At 50.8% G+C, this 17,635-nt stretch overlaps 1 pseudogene; it reads left to right on the forward strand.

Annotated features, from left to right (window-relative positions):
- Window positions 1-11,570: 11,570 nt before the first annotated feature.
- On the forward strand, window positions 11,571-11,649 carry LOC123253877 (annotated as a pseudogene).
- The last annotated feature ends 5,986 nt before the right edge of the window (window positions 11,650-17,635 follow it).

Raw genomic sequence — 17,635 nt, forward strand, 5'->3', positions numbered from 1 at the left:
AATTCCAGGGGGTACGCTCACCAAAAGGGATCCCCCAAACTCGGCGCAGACCTACTGGCCATTAGACAGCAACACCGGTGGCAGGTACCCCGGGCCGGCTGGCGCAGCGGTCCTGGTTCTCATCTCAGTGCTCACTGACACCAAGAGTTCAAGGTGCGGGGCTCCCCAAGGCAGCTGGCCGTTACCTTCCCTCTCGGGATCACGCAGAGTCCCGGTAACCCATCTGCCTTACCTGTACAAGGCTCTGGCTATCCGGCGCCGCAGTCTTCGGTGCTGGCACGGGCACTTGCCGCTCCGCTAGCCGGCTCGGAGCCCACACTAAGCAGAGCACGGCTAGCTCTCGGAAACCGATTTTGAAAACTGCCACCGGAGAAAGGGACCCGTCAGTGATTGGTCTTTGGCCAGCCAATCCCTGCGCCAGGCCTCCACAATTCTGTGACCTCGGTCCAGGCGGAGTCGCTGGGCTTTTTAAAATTGAGCTCAGCAGCCAATGGGAAAGAAGCTTGGACCGCAGGGGGCGTGTCCACGAAGTGTGCCGGTGTTCGTGACGTCAGGAGGAGGAGAGGCACGGGGGCAGGGGCGGGGGCGGGGGCGGGCGTTATTTAAATAACTCTCTCTAGGGCTAGCGCCGCAGTTCCCAGCTCTCCGGTTGTGTGAGTCCTTCCCTAGGCGTCCCGGCGGCCCTGGGCTACTTCGGCTCCGCGGTGACGTTTGTGCGGTAAGGTATCTCAGAATCCGTTGCTTGCAACTCGCCTGCGGGCAGTTTCTGAGCGGTGGGGTTGGGATACCCCATTCTAAGCCTAGAACACTGCGCTCGCGGAAGGAGTCTGTCTCTTCCTGGCCTGCCCTTTAAGGTTTTGTATGGAAACCAAAATGTTCCACCCTGGTCCGTTTTAGTATTTGTCCTGGGCCGTCCTCAACTATTATGTGACAGGACTCTGGTGCACTTGGCTCTATGTTGCCCATTCTCCATAACTTCGACAGTGAAGGGAGTGGAACATTTTTTATAGAGGTCTCATGTCTAAAATCTAGAGAACGTCGTCCTATTTATGGGAATAGGAGCCATCCGCCAGTGGAGAAATGGGCAAAAGATAAGAAGAGTTTGGGGGTGAAGACGTCGTAGCCATCTACAGGTATATTAACAAATGCTCTAGATTGCAATTAGGAAAATGCAAACCACAACAATTATGAGATAGCTCACAACCTTCAGATTGACTAAAATAATAAGTGGCGGGGCTGTGGGGAAATGGGGGAACTAAAAAACTCTTAGTGGAACTGTGAACAGATCCAACCATTTCGGAGAGCAATTTGGCATGACACCCCTCAGAGAGCTATAAAAGACCCAGTGATACTATCACCGCGTCTGTTTCCCTAGGAGATGAGGGGAAAAGGAAAAAGAACCCGGATGTTCTAAAACATTGAGAGTAGCTCTCTGTGGTGGCAAAGAACTGGAAATTGAAGGGATATCCATCAGTTGGGGAATGGCTGGACAAATGATAGTAGATGACTATGATAAAATGCGACTCATCTTATCTTGTGCGCATTAATTTTTTTTAAAAAACTCAAAAAGAACTAGGCAGGATAATGATCAGCAAAATGAGTAGAACCAAGATAACATTATATGCTGCTACAGATTTAATAATTGAAGAATAACTTGTGACTAGCACCTCCCTCCAGGTGATGAACTGCAAAAAGAAACTGGCAGAATTCATTTATATGAATCTGTTTACTAGAAGGTGGGGGGAGGGGAAGGAGGGGTTAAGACACTTGTAAATAAATTCTATTAATAAAAAAATATATTTTTTAAGGCAGCGAAAAGAGTGGAGGGGACACAGGCATTTATTAAGCACTCACTGTGTGCTAAGCACAATGCTAAGCCCTTTCCAAAAATCTCATTTGATAGTCATGGCAACCCTAGGAGGTTAGACAGTACATTATCCCCATTTTATGGATGAAGAAACTGAGGTAGATAGGTTAAGTGACTTGCCCAGAGTCACCCAGTAAGAGTCTGAGATCAGAAGCCCAACAGTAGACTGTGCCACTAATGCCCAGAGAGGATAATTGGATCAGGATCTGGTGTGGCCCTAAAATATCAAAAGGGAAATAACTTCAAGCAAGACCCTGATCTACTCTAGATCTCAGTGCTCATTAGTAGAATTAGTGGGTCAGACTAGAAAACCTCTAAGGACTCTTCCCCAACTTTAGAATCCTATGAGTCTATGGATAGTGACCCACAATCCTCTATTCTCTTCCCACATCCTTAATTCCCTCATTAGTCATTCCTTTGGGTTATAATTCACTTGTTGCCCCTGAGGAAAAAGAAAACAATCCCATGATCAGACAGTCACTAGAACATGGCAGACCTATGGCCCAAAGAGCACTCTCTGTGGTCGCATGGCAGCCCTGCCCCCACTGAGTTCATGTTGATTACTAGAAAGGCTGAAGGACTCAGGCGGAGCATTTTACTGGGCTGGACTGAGACCCCCAAACTAGGGGCCTTATACCAAGATGCAGTGATAGAGGCTAAATAGAGGCAGACAAAGGGCTGTCAGGGGAACCTTGGCTAGGCGGGTGGGAGGTAGAAAGGAGAATCCTTTGAGTTAGAGGTATCAGAGAAAGCTGTATAATAGAAATGAGCCTGGAGGTCAGCCTGGAAGAAAAGGAGGAGGGAACACATCTCAGACATGGAGGCTGCTCTGAGCCAGTACATAAAGATGGAAGAAGTACCAGGCCCTGGTGTTGTGTCAGTTATCCCAGGCGTTAGAACAAGAGTGGCATGACCCCCCTGGGCTTCAGGAGTAGCGTTTCAGTCTCTGGGCATCTGGGAGAAAAGAGAGAGTGAGAGTGGAGGCAGAGACCAAGGAAGAAGCTGTTGAGTAGTCCAGGTGAGAGGTCATAGGGTCTGGCCTCACAGCAGAAAACTGGATTGTGAGTCTGCATCTGTCTCATTCTTTACCATTAAAAGATGCCCAGCAACTCGGAGAGCTAGACAATGAATTAATTTACAGCTAAAGCCATTAGACAGAATGAGAACATAAGCGCACTGGCCTCTCTCTTTCTTGTTCTGCCCCCAGCTTCCCCCCCCCCCCAGAGATTCAGACCCAGATCTGCTGGAAACTAGGAGAATTCTGGGAGCTGGCAGATGGGACCTATGGGGAGAAACCCACACTGTCAGGCCTGCCATGGGCCTGGAAACAATGCCCTTCCTGGAACCTAGTACAAAGATAATTAGATACAAGGGATTGTTCTGGTGAACAAAGAATAAAGGCTGGGAGTAGTACAAGCACTAGGGGAAATGCCTTTCACCGAAGGGTGAGCCTTTAAGCATTGAAGATAAGGGACCTGTGAGGTAAAGAGAGACCTGGGGGACAAAGCCACACCCCTCCCAGGCTCCGTTGGCTACAGAGAATTGTGAATTGGTACTGATGGGCAGTCCGGCTAGAAAACAGTCCTGGAAGCCAAACGGAGAAGGGCCTCAAAAGCTAGGCTAAGGGGTAGCCATGTTGTCTTGGAAGCAACAGGGAGCCCTTGAAGGTTGCTGAATACTGCTCTGCCATGGGAAAGCTCTCTCAGATACTATTAGATGCTTATTGGGCCTACATGTAACCAGGACCCCTAAACTGAGGGTGCCAAGGGCCAACAAATGATGCTCCTTTGGCAAAGCTTCATCAAAGGGTGTTTCCAGTCTTCAAATGAGCCCTACTCTACTCTGGGTGGTGTCACTTTAGGGGAGATGAAAAATGTCATAGGGCAGGAATGGCATTCCTATTGAGAGTTCTCGGGCCTCCCCTAGCCAATTCCCTTCTCCCCCACCAACACCCCATGTGCCCACACCTTTCCCACCCCTTGCCACCTGAGATCCTGGCTCCCAGCAATGAGGAGCCCTTGGGGTGGACCAGCACATCTGAAGCAGGAGCTTCCCTCTCTTCCTTGGNGCCAACCACTCACTGTCCCAGCCTAAGGGGCATTTGCCCTTGCCTTCACCTCTTCAGGAGGTCTAAAAGGGCATCAGTCACAGGAGAAGAGGTTGAGTTCCCTGAAATTGGTGGCTGAGAGTTCTCAGGCCTCCCCTAGCCAATTCCCTTCTCCCCCACCAACACCCCATCCCCATGTGCCCACACCTTCCCCCCCTTGCCACCTGAGATCCTGGCTCCGAGCAATGAGGGGCCCTTGGGGTGGACCAGCACATCTGAAGCAGGAGCTTCCCTCTCTTCCTTGGGGAGCTCCCATCCAGATGCCAACCTTTCTCTTATTGTTCTTCGGAATGACAGGATGGGTATCCAGGGTGACAGTCAAAACATAGCTCTCAGCCTCCTCACCTGGGCTGCTGATCTTCTGGACTGTGGCTGCCTATTTGGGGTACATGGTCTAATCTTTCCCAAGTTGGAACGTTGGGCGGCTCTGCTCAGAATGGAAAATCCCCAAACACCATTTCCCCTTCCTTGGCCCGTCTGCTCCCCCTGGGGATTCCCTGTCATGTGTGTCTGCTCTTTGCTTTCCTAGGCTGAGGCAGCTGGGATTGCTCTTTCAGGGACTATTTCCAGGGGGCACAGAAGGGAGGAAGGTGCCAAATGAAGGAAGGCCCTATTTGTAGTTTCAAGTATCTCAAGTGGACCCTCCCCAAAGTGGCATCAGCCTTGGCATATCGCCCCACTCACCTCCACGGTTCACACTCTCCTACCACCTTCTTGCTCCCATGTGCCCTCTGTCTGAAAGTCCCTTTCCCTATTGCAGCATCTTGAATTTAGCCCTGAACCATAAAGGTCTCCTCCCGATGCCAGGAATTGTGATGTAGCCCAGGGCGTCATGGATACCCTTTGTCCCTCACATGCCCTTGTTTCCTCATCAGAATGGCATCATCACCTACCTCCAGACATACACAAATGTGTGCAGATATGGTGATTGGCAAACCTTGTAGCTCTTTCCTTATATGGTAGGGAGGGGGACCAGCAGTTATTAAATGCCTTCTATATGCCAGGCACTGGGCTAAGTGCTTTTTTGCTTTTAAACCCTCCCCTTCTGTCTCGGAACCCCTACAAGTATCAGTTCCAAGGCAGAAATACAGGAAGGGTCAGGCCACTGGGATGGAGTGGCTTGCCCAGGGTCACAACTAGGAAGTGTCTGAGGCCCCATTGGAGCCCTGGTCCTCCCGACTCCAAGCCTATTCACTGAGCCATTCTGACCGATAGATCGATAGCTAGGTGGAAGCCAGCCATACTAGAGCTTGCTCCTCAGGCCAGGTAGAACTGGGCAGGGGTCCCTGGGGGCAGTTCTTCTCCCCTGGCTTTTCCAATGATAAAATCATACCTCTTTCTGCTGATGGGTCATTTGACAGTGCCAAGGTCACTGGCGAGGGAGCACTCTGTTAGATGGGCTGCTGAGGAGGTTTTGATTTCCAGGCCTGGAGCCCTTGAAAATGAGCATCTCCAAAGGGATCCAGCCCCTCCTATGTGACGTTGGAGGCAAGGCTAGCTTTAGAGCCCATGATCTACGAAGAGAGCGCCCCCTGCTTTGCTCAAGCCCTCTTGTGACCAGGATGATGCTAACTTGGAGTTTTAACTCTAAATCTGGGTTCCCGGCTTCCTGTGGAGTTAGGTGCCCAAGGGCAGATCTAGCCTGGAAGTTAGGGGAGAGGACCTGACCTCTGGGGAGCTGGCCCAAAAGGGAGTGGGCCGACCCTAAGCTGCCTCAGTGTGGTGGTTTGGCCACATTTGGTATCCTAGAGCAGAGGCTGAACAACCCCTTTGGGCGATACAGTGGTTGCAGATAGACATTCCCAGACAGCTTCAGGATGGATTAAAAGAAACAGTCCCGAGGGGCCCTGACCACCCAGAGACTCTCACTCGGGACAGGCACCCAAACCCAGTAAGGGAACAAAGGACGCGGCTGGCATGGGGCTGCTCAGGGCAGCTGTCTAACTTGAGTCTTTGTGGGGGCCCTGGGAAGCTGATCTATACACCACCGGGTTCAGAAACAGACCTGTGGAATTCAGGGGGGGGGGTTCCCAAGCTCAGGAGTTCAGCCAGTGCTTGTGCCTCTGACCCCTCAGGCCCCAGGCCGGAAGAAAAAGGTGAACACACAAAGGCAATGATGTCAGATAGTCCAGAGCAGAGCCCACTGGGCTTCCCCAAGTGATGAGCATTTCAATTACTTTAATAATTACTCTAGCGCAGATTGAATTGGTTTGTTAGCAATCAATAGAAAGACTCTTCCTAGGGGAAGGGGCCAAACTCTCTGAGGTTCCCTAATCCCAGCTGGTGCAGCCTGGGTCCCTCTACTCTAGCCCAGACAAAGTGCCAATCTGTGGCCAATATGGCAGCAAAGGAAAATAAATAAATAATAATAATAAATGTTGGAGGGGATGTGGCAAAATTGGGACATTCATGCATTGCTGGTGGAGTTGTGAACTGATCCAACCATTCTGGATGGCAATTTGGGACTATGCCCAAAGCGCTCTAAAAGACTGCCTGCCCTTTGGTCCAGCCATACCATTGTTGGGTTTGTGCCCCAAAGAGATCATAAGGAAAAATACCTGTACAAAAATATTTATAGCTGCTCTTTGTGGTGGCAAAAAATGGGAAAATGAGGGGGTGTCCCTCAATTGGGGAATGGCTGAAGAAACTGTGGTGTCTGCTGGTGAAGGAATACTATTGTGCTCAACGGAATGATGAACTGGAGGAATTCCATGTGACCTGGAAGAGTGAAAGGAGCAGAGCCAGAAGAACATCGTACACAGAGACGGATACACTGTGGCACAATTGAATGTGAGGGACTTCTCTACTAGCAGCAATGCAATGACCCGGGACAATTCTTGTGAGAAAGAACGCTATTCGCACCCAGAGAAAGATCTGTGGGAGTGGAAACGAAGAAGAAAATGATGACTTTAAATGATGGCTCTAGTGCAAATATTAATAATACGGAAATAGGTTTTGAACAATGATATGTGTAAAACCCAGTGGGATTGCTCATTGGCTGTGGAAAGAACATGAATCCTGGGTCAACTTGGAATCTAGAAACTCCACGTTTGTAGCCACAGATCTGAAGACCCCCAGGTCTGACCTTGTCACATGAGAGTTTCTTCCAGACTCAGAGTTTCAGACTAACCGTAGACCTTAAAGTACTTGGCAGTCCCCTTAGGGTGGGGCTAACAACCTAACCATGGTAAATACCCTTTGGCCCATTGTGTCAAAGTCCTTTCTCAGGTAGCCCAGCCCTTGGCAGGATCTCTCCCTTCTGTGTCCATTGTAAAGATCAACCTCTTCCTGATAATCCTGTTTTGAACTTCTCTTTTCTTTGTAGCCATTGTAAAACCAATCCACCATCCTCCCCAGGCCTCAGTTCCCCAACAGGTATATAAACTCCCCCAATTCTCTGGCTCAATGATACCCCCAGGGATCCTGTGTGGTTTGGGGCCCATGACTCTGTGTGGAGGCCTAAATGTTGCACACTAACCCTCTCCTGATTAAAGACTTGGTTTTTCTAACTAATAATTCTGTGTTTTTTCCAAGTCAACACACATAACCATGGAAAAATATTCTAAATGAATTGAAGAAAAATTGAAAAGGAAAAAAAGTGCCCGCCTGGTGCCAGGCCCTGTCCCAAGTGCTAGGGACGCGTAGAGACAAACCCCCAAATACCTGGTCTTTCCTGTGCTCAAAACTCCTCAGACTCTAGCGCAGTAGGCAGCAAATCAGTCTCGAAAGCTGAAGGTTCCGAGTTGGATCCCTGAAAGGGGGATGTGGTTCACTGGGAGAAGCTTAAGGCAAAAAGAGTCACTTAGCCTTACCTTAGGGTCCATTATTCAGTCTGCAACTGCTAGCCTGAGATTCCCTTCAGGGTGGATTCTCAGGGGAACAGGAAACAAGGACAAGCTTTGGGGTCTCCCACTTACAAGCTAGTCCTGAAACTTGGGGTTCATCAGATCCCACCAGGCCACAAGTTTGGGGTCTCTAGATTCCACGCCAACACCCCCCACCCCACACTCTTACACTCATAGCCCTCTCCAAGCACAGTATGTGTCAGTCATTGGGTTTTACAGCCCAGTGGGTCCATGAAGGTGTGCTAAGTAAGATCAGTCTTCGGAATCACCCGACCTGGGTTCTCATTCCCAGCTCCGCCAGCTTCTACCTCTGTGGTTCTGTCTTGTCACTTCATCTCGGAGAGGAGTTTCTTGGTCTGTTGAAGGGATGAATGGAGGACAAAGCATTTATGAAGGGCTTTCTGTGTGCCAAGTACTGGGCTCTGCCCAAGGGAGTCCAAGTAGAAAAGCCAGCCAGTCTTTGCTCTTCAGGAGCTCCTACTCTGATAGGGGATGGTCTCAGCTCCAGGGCAGGTGGCAGTGGGCCAGGGCCAGGGGGCAGTTCCCAAGCAGATGGCATTTCCCGTGATAAAACCACAGCATCCCCCCCTTGGCGTCTCGATCCTTGAGAGAATCAGGAATTTTCTTGGTGAAATCTTTCTTAGGTAGGTTTTGAATGTCTGCTGGACACATAGGCCCCAGCTGCCATACCCTCAGGTAGAGTTGTTGGGTCAGCTCTCCTCAGGGTGGCAATGGGGGCCAATAGCCAGGAGTTTGGGGCCGGATGTCCACACAGGGGTCTGATAGGACATGGTGACGAGAGTGCTTTCTTTGGCCTGGAAACATACCCTCTTTCTCCCCTTAGAAAGCATCATGACTTGAGTTGGCTGTGTTTAGCTCCCCAGCAGATGGCAGCAGTGGCCAGTTAGGGTAGATGGTAGTGGGGACGCCAGGCTCTTTCTCCACCGGAGTTAATCCTGTCTAAGAGGACAGCAGAGACTAGGCTGGAAGGGGCCCAGGGAGTGAGTAGCAGCAGCTGGCTTTCCCAAGGCTCTGGGGGTCAGGATGACCCTACACCTCCTTTTCTCTCTTCATCTGTACCTCCATCATTTTGTGAAGTGCCTTAGGGGCAAGAACTCTCTCAAGAGACCATGAGCGTCCCCTTGGACCAGTCCCTTTAATGAAGGCCAGATGATGACTTTGGGGCTGGGGGAAGGGAGAGAGGTTTCTCAGGTAGGTCCAAGATTGACTGATGTCCCCACAGGTCTCCTGCCATCCTGGGAATCTTTGATTCTGTGTTGGGCTAACGGGACAAAATAACTGACATTCTGCAGCCCGACTTCCAAGGTGCTCAGGGGGACTGCCTAATCGGGGGCTTTGCCGGGGGACCCTAAGAAGGGCTCATTGACTGACTGATTCTCTGGTCAGACCGTTTGGACAGGAAGACAGAGACCTATCTGTGGAATTCGGTGGCCACACGTGCTTGGCCCAAATCAGAGGGGGTCACGGGTCTTATTTGTTCTCCTTCCCACTCAGTTCAATGGGCAGGAGACAGATGGTCAGTCGGGAACAACCCGTGATGCTCCCGCAAAGGCAGCGAGGTTAGGAGCCCTGGGCAGGGAGCAGGCCTCCCCAGATCATAAACATCGAATCCATTTTCATTTCCCCAACCCAAGTTTCCAGTGGCCCTAGATTGAATGGCTGTATTAACTCAAAGAAGAGAATTTTCCAGGGGGAAATGGCCAGGCATCTCTGGGGTCCCCCAAAGCTACAGTCCTGACAGTTCAGTTCATTTCAAGAAGCACCGTAATCTGATGCCAGGCATGGTCCTAGGTAGAAGGCGTACGTTCAGACAAGATCCGAAACAGGCAGCTTGAAACCCTCTAGGGACAGGGAGCTTCCCAGAAGCTCCCTCTTCCTCCAGGCACCAGCCCTCTTGGTTCTTAAAACCCAGGCCATAGGTGTCCTTCTCCAGCAAACGCTCTGGACCCCAGCGTTCTCCCTCTTCTACTTGCCGAGCCCTTCCAGGATGACAGTCCCTCACCCTGCCTCAGCCCAGGCCCAGAGGCTTAGAACTATGTCTCTTCCCTAACCTCACTCTATTCCCCTTCATGTACCCCCGGGTTATTGCCAGCTCAGCTCTGACTACAACATGTGGTTTCCTACCTCTGGGCCTTTGTCCATGCTGCCCAACCCTTCTGGAAACTTCACCACTTGGATTCAGTCCTATTTGTGTTTAAAGGCCACAGTCATGAGCCATCTCCTGTAGAAAACCTTTCGGGGGTTTCCTGACTAGTCTTTCCCTCTTCTCCCATTCTTTATAGCACTTTCTCATGCTGCTTGCTGGGCATTACCACCAGACCTGTGTGTGGGCTCTAAAACAATTACGGCCTTTGCCCCATCCCCAAGGGCCAGGACCCTGCCTCCTCTTCTCTCTCACCCCTGCCTACAAGCTGTAGCTGGATGCCCAGAGGGTGGGTGATAGGGTGCTGGAGTCTTGGTAGAGCACAAAGAAGGTTAGGGATTGGGAGGCAGAAGATGTACATTCAAATCCCATCTCCTTTTCTTTTAACAACTCTTGTGATTTCTGGAAAAGGTACAGAACTGTCTTGGGGCCTTAGTTTCTTTCTTTGAGAAATAAAAGGCTCATACTAGAAGACCTCTGAGGTCCCCTCTTGCTCTAAATCCACAATTCAAGAGAACAGATTGCAAGTGTGTGGCCTGTTGGAAAGGGAATTCAACGTGTTGTCAGGGAGAACAGGAAATGAACTGAACATTTTGTCAAAAGATGGCTTAGTCCTGAGGAGAGGGGATTTTGACCAAAAAGGATGGGAGAGAGCCTCGCCGAAGCCTTATTTGGTGGTGTTGCCTTTACCTTGTGTGCTCTTAAAAAGCCTGCCAGCTGCAGCCCAGGCGCCTAAGTAATGACTCAAGTTAGTTGGATCTCGCTTTATAAACTCTCAACTCTCCAAGGTTTTTTCCTAACCGAGACCCTCCCCAGGTTTAAACCCCCTTCCTTGCCAAGAGAGCCTTAGTTCTCCCTTAGCCAAGTCTCCCCATGCCCATAGCTACTCCTTTGTCCCCTCAGATCCTAAGGGCCCTGTGGTAGACTACCACATCTGAACCAGAGCTGGCACTTTCCCACCCAGATGTTGACCTCTTCTTCTTTTCCCTGCCATCTCTCTCTAGAATGACAGGCTTGGGGTCCAGAGTTCTCCCACCTAGCTCTCTAGCAGCTCAGGGCAGCTGGCTAACTTGGAGCTTTGCTGGCAGCTGGGCACTGGGACCTTGTGTTTTCAGATGGTTTGGACAAGAGGACAGACACAGACCTGTGGAATTCAGGGTCCATTGGTGCTGTTTCCCACTCAGGGGACTGAGATGTTCAGGGATTCAGTCCCTGCTTATTCTCTTCTCCCCTCAGTCACTGGGAAGGAAGCAAATGGTCACTAGGGAACAGCAGTGAGGCCGGGCAGCTCTGGGCCATGAGCGTGGGGCTCCCCCAAATGATATAAGCATTGAATTCACTTGAATCGCTCTAATCAGAGTTACCAAAAGCCCTGTAACTATGGTAATCTTTCCCCCTGCTCATCCCCAACAACTGCACAAAGTGTGACCCAGTCCTCATCTCCCCCCATAACTATCCACTATCACTTCATACGTTCCTCTAAGGCAGTGATGGCGAACCTATGGCACGGGTGTGTGTAGGTGGAAATTTGATGCCCCTGAGCTGCATTACCCAGAGTCCTTTTGAGTTGTATCCTCACCTGGCATCCTGCTCGCTTCAGCAGCACATGATACTAAAATTGGAATGATACAGAGAAGATTAGCATGGCCCCTGCGCAAGGATGCCAGGTGAGGACACAACTCAAAAGGACTCCGGGCAGTGCAGCTCAGGGGCATCAAATTTCCACCTACACATGTGCCAAAGATGGCATGCAGAACACTCTCTGTGGGCATGTGGCCACCCTCCCCCAGAGTTCATTACTAGAAAGACAGAGGGACTCGGGGTGAGCCACTCCCCTCCCCCTCTCCATGCACCTGCGACATTTTTTTCACATCCTCTATCCAGCAGCCCAATGAGAGCACTTTCTCCCTCCTCCATGTTGATTAAGGAGGAATGGTGTGAGACACACTTGGCACTTGGTGGGGGGGGGAGCGGCATGGCATGGCACATGGTCTGGGGAGGGAGTGGAGGCAGGCCCCGGCACTCCATCTCTAAAAGTTTCACCATCACTGCTAAGGTCTAGCCAGACTGCTCTCCCTACTGGTAGTTTCCTGACTGTACAATGTGGTTTTCCCATCTCTGGTTTTTTGTCTATGTTGCTCTTTCCATCAGGAGTTCCTGAACCTCCTGGGCAGCAAAACTCAATCCTAACCAGATTATAGTAGGCATTCTAGAGTCTGTTAATGACTGGCTGCCCACAGTATGACAGTTAGAGGCCCTAGAAACCTGACATTCTAGAGTGTTAAAGTACAAAGAGAGATGGGGGTTGGGAGTCAGAGGCTGGACATTCAAATCCTGTCTCCTTTTTCACAGTTCTTGTGATCTGGAGAAAGGCATGGATCCTCCCTTGGGCCTCAGTTTCCCCCTCTGTAAAATGAACCATTTGTGATAGAAAAACTCTGAGATTCCTTCTGATCCTAAATCCATAATCCTAGAAAAGCCAGCTGGAAGTGCTTGGCCTTTTGAAAAAGGAATTCAGTGGGTTCTAACAACAGGAAGGAAAACGACCACTCTCTCAGAAGCAGGTCTAGTCCCTAGGAGAGAGGGCTTTAAGCACAAAAGAATAGGAGCCAGCCACTTAGTAGCTGGCTTTGGTCCACTACCTTTACCCTTCTGGCTCTGAAAAAGACACCAGCTTCTACTGTTCAGGCATAGGAAAGCACGTCCCCAGGACTTCCCTGCACAGAATTCACCCAGCTAGGCTTTTGTCCAGTGACCTGGAAAGACCCTGTACCCTCTGCCCTGCAGAGAGCCTCAGGCCCCACCTCAGCTGCCTCCCTTACCTTCCAGGCTCCACGCATGCCCCTTCCCCTTTGCCCTCACACCCCAGATCCCTAGAAGGAAGTGCCTCTGGACAGGCCGAAACAACACTGTCTCTCTCTTCCTTAGGGATCCCTCATGCTGTAGCTGACTTCCTTTGCCTGCCTGGCCTCCAGCAGGACAGTCTCTCCCCGCACCAGAGATAAAATCCTATTAAAGCCTCTCCTAACTTGACCCCTTTCTAGCCCCCCGACTGCCTTCCACATACTCTGTGGTCCAGAAATCCTTCAGAGCAAAACCTTCACTCCCAGGCTCCAATGGAGTGTTATATGCAAATACTTGGCACACCTTCCTTCAACTTTTCCTTACATCTGTGTGTGTGTGTGTGTGTGTGTGTGTGTGTGTGTGTGTGTGTGTGTACGCACCAAGCACTGTGCTAAGACAGCCCCTTTTCTCAAGGAACCCCAATTCTGAGAGAGAGAGAGAGAGAGAGGCAGACAGAGACAACCTTTATAGCTTGTGTCAGCTGCCGAGAGCAGAAGGAAATAGGCAGGGATCCCTGGGGGTAGATGGTACAACATCTTCTTTCTTGGTATTTCCATTGACAAAGCCATATCCCTTTGTGATGGGGAATCACTTGGGTGGGAGAAACAAAGATTTGGGAGTGAGAGCTTTCTTCAGTGTGTCTTTAGTGGCTCCTGAGAGGATGGGGGACGACAGGTCACCTTTCCTCAGAGTTCCCTCCTCTATAAGCTGGTAGTGTAGTGTAATGAGGACTCGGGATGCCCAGAAGCTTCCTCTCAGCCATAAATCTGTGATCTTGGCATCTTGCGAGGTTGTCCAGGGGCAGACTTGGCCTGGATGTCAGAAGACAGGTTCTAATCAGGAGCTCTGCCCCCAAAAAGGGATAGGCTGCCTTAGGAGGTAGCGGCTTCCCCCTTATTTGAGGCCCTTGAGCAGAATCCGTGTGACCTCTTATAGGAGGAGCTTTCCAGGCAGATCCAGGGTGGACTAGAGGAGATGTCCCCCAGGAACCCTTTGCCACCCCGAGATTATGTGATTGTATGACAGCCACATGAGCCCAGTTCAGAAACAAGCCAGGGACATGGCTGGCATTCTTCAGCCTGGCTGCCACGCTGCTTGAGGCAGCTGTCTGACATGAGGCTTTGTTGGGGCTCTGGGCAGCTAGACTGTGGAACTCTTTGTTTTCAGATGGTTTAGACAGGAGGACAGAAACAGACCTGTGGAATTCAGTGCCCGCTGGTACCAGCCTCCAGTCAGAGGGGGCTTCCAAGCTCAGGGATTCAGCTTCTGCTGGAGGCAAAATGAATCCCAGGACCTCTTCTAGGTACTAGTATCCCAGCCCTATGTATGTGCTCTAGAAAATGGTGGCCATCACCCCAAAAGCCAAGGCCTGAAGCTTCCCGGGTGCACCGCAGCAGCCCAGAGGAGGTGACCGATGGGAGGATGACAGTTAGTGTCCCGGGAAGCCAGGAATTCTAGGATGTGGGGGTCATGGTAGAGTACGAAGGGGGCTGGGGGAGCATATTTCTTTATTTGTTTGTTGGTTTACAACGAAACGACCCAATTGTTTTTTATTGCCAGCGGATCTCTCGTTTAAATATTTCTTTCTTTTTAAAATTAATTAGTTACTTGTGACTATTTTTCCATGGTTCCATGATTCATGTTCTCTCCCTCCCTACTTCCCTCCCCAACAAAGCCTCGTGTCAGACAGCTGCCTCAAGCAGCTGGCAGCCAATTCCACTGGGTTCTACATGTATTATTTGGGGGAGCACATTTAAACCCTACTTCTGGCCTGTGCGGCCTATTTTGCCTTAGGCACACAAGTTTGGGTCTTCTTCTGTTTGGGTCTCAGTTTCTTCCTTTATAAAAGAAGACATTGAACCTTGTTGGGTTTCCAGTTCTAAATCTACAGTCTTGGGCAATCTGGGAAGTATTTGTCTTCTTATAAAGACACTTTCATCTGTAACACTTAGGGAGAACATGAACACAACCAGAAAGCGATAAATTGATGGGAGCCAGCCACTGAGCAGCCAAGCCAAGGGGCATAGCCTTCCACTTGGGGGGGTTCAAAAAGACGAGTAGCAACCCAGTTGCAGGACGGATAGCTTGATTGTCTTGGGTTTCCCTTTATAGACTTTCAGCTGGCTGGGTTTATCACAGGACACCAAGGGTCCCTGGGTGGAGCCCATATCTTAAACCTCCCACCCAGCTGAAAGCCTCAGGTTGTTCTTGACCAACTCTCTGTGCCTTTCTCCTGGCAGACTGTTACAGCTCCCGATTGCAAAGCAGGATTCTCTCTCTCTCTCTTTTGGCCCTCTCTTACCCCAAACCTATTCTCTTTTTCTGTGCTTGTCTGTTTCTCAGGAATGTCGGGACCAGGCCCAGTGGGCTGCGGCCTGCGACTACTAGAAGCCCTAACCCTTGTGGCTCACTAGGAGATTGCCTCTGGGAAATAGTCGTCCCAGTCTGGGCTTCAAGGGTCTCCCTTTGACCTGGAAGCCTCCCTTCATGGGTCTCTGAGCACTTGTATACTCCACACGGCCATCGCCCGTGCCCCAGAACACATGCCCCTTGAGAGCCAGCGTCGTCGTCTGTGCTTCCCTAGCTCCCAGAGGGGTGCCTGGTCTGGCTAAGGCCCCCAATAAAAGCATGTCTGCTGGTGGATCGCTTCAGTCTGACACACCTGCTAGGGCCCATCCCTTCCTGGTTAGTGCCCCCAGGACAAGTGGGGAGCCCAGAGGAGGGAAGGGCCTACATAACCGGGCTCCTTAACCTGGAGCTGGGGAACTGGTTTGAACATGGGGCTGATGGCTGGTTTTCAGCATCATTGGTTGCCTTTGTAATCCACTGTGTTTGATGTATTACAAAACGTGATTCAGAGAAGGGGGTCACAGACTCCACCAAGCTCCTGCCCAAGGGGGCGAGAAGGGAACAAGGTGGGAAAGGCCTCCCGGGGTATGAATTTGGGCCTGTGGGAGGCAATGGCCCTAGGAAAGAAAGAGAGAACATGGAGACAGGTGGGGGCCTGGGGGCTGCTTCTGGGGTGGGGCTGGGAATCACTGAGGCCACTTTCTGTGGACTGCTCTCAGAGACATTGCCTTGGACAGAAAGAGTTCCCGGGAGCGACCGAGCCCCGTGGGAAGAGGGAAGGATAACAGATCTGGGATGGTTTCTCGACATGGGAAGGAAAAAATGGAGACATTTGAATGTGGGCTGAACATTGATTTAGAAATGTGCCTTCCCTTGGCTAGGAGGAGATGCCAGGGCTCCGAGAGCTTTCCTAGGCTCCTTTGAATGGAGGGGCCTAGGAAGCTCTCAGCAGGGACTAGCCCTCCTCACTGGCTCAACCTTGCCATGTTTTTTGATGATGACAACAACAACAACAATAGTAGAAAATAATAAATGCTCTCCATCAAAATCAATAATAATAAAAGTCTTCTCCATCTGTAGCGGCTGAGCTCTGTGACCTCATCAGGGTTCATTTGAAAGCCAACCACTCAAGGCAGCCAGAATGTTGAGGCCAACTCCCCTGCCTTGTGAGGTCACGAATCGCCGAGGAAACAAATGATGCCAGTCAGTTAAATTCCAGCCTGGGCTGACTGCTGAGGCATTCGGGGAGTATGGAGAGCTAAAGAAGGAAGCAACATCTCCTCAGTCTGGCAGGGTCATCTCATCGCCAAATCACCACTCACACCGAAAAGAAAAATTGTTCTCCAATCTGAAGCACTGTACCACTCTGCTACTGCAAAGGTACAAAAGGCTCCCTTGAGCTGGTTTTTTCCCCCCTCTGTCAAGTTGCCCTTGGGGGGAGCAGTGCCCCATCTTAGTCATTCTGTCTAGAAAGGGGGTTTCTCTTATTTCCACGGAAACTGGATCCAAAGTTCCTCACCCACCCCACTTTGACTTGTTCTAGTGAGCCCAGGGAGGGGCAAAGGAATTCAGATGTGGGAGAGGTGGCAGCTCACGTGGGGCTGACCCAGAAGGGAAAGAGTCGAATTCCTTTGAGGGAGCCCTTTGAGAAGATTGGTCATTTTCCACGCGTCTCCTTATCCTCCCCCCAAACTGTTTAGTAGGGTAGGTAGCCGGGATTCAAATGGCTCTGAACTGGTGGCTCCGCTCGAGGTACCTCTGAGGGAGACAGAACCAAAGTAGTGGCTAAAAAGACTCTCTCAGAACCGGTCCAGAGCCCTGAAATTTGGTCTCTGCTCCTCCCCCAGAAGGGAGTGTGGGGAACAGTCTGGCCATTACCTGTTCTGTCTCCCTGTACAAAGTAACTCGGAGGGAAGCAGAACCAAAATGAATGGCTGAAAAGGCATCATCGACCTCTTTCTCTAGAGAACAGCCTACTAGAGCCCAGAAACTGGGCACCCACGGAGTGCGGGGAGCAGTTCAGCCATTCACTTTGCCTCTGGCTCCCTGTACAGTTGAACAGCCAAAATCAATGGCTCCACAGAGTGGAGGAGTAAGGAAAACAACCAAAAAGAAAAGCCGTGTGTCTTGTCTTGGGGCTGATCACCAAAGCAGGCCCCAAATTCCCTTGATTGGATGAAGAGGTTATTTTAATATTAAAAAAGCAGCCAGAGCTAGGCATGCTGGCCCCACCCAGTTTTGAGCTCATCACAAGTCCATTGATGAGCGAGGCTGATGACCCCTTGGGGTCTCTGTGATGCAATAGAGGGTGATGACCAGCCTGGGGTAACAAGAGTAGTGAGGGGAGTCCCAGCTAGTCAGTTTGATTCAAACCGCCGGACGGGAGGGACATCCAGCTGTAAGGTGCCCAAGAACTCGGCACTGCCCACTACCATCTAAGGGGCCCAGCTTCCTTCCTG

The sequence above is a fragment of the Gracilinanus agilis genome, chromosome X (assembly GCF_016433145.1).
Source record: "Gracilinanus agilis isolate LMUSP501 chromosome X, AgileGrace, whole genome shotgun sequence".
Classification (NCBI taxonomy): domain Eukaryota; kingdom Metazoa; phylum Chordata; class Mammalia; order Didelphimorphia; family Didelphidae; genus Gracilinanus; species Gracilinanus agilis.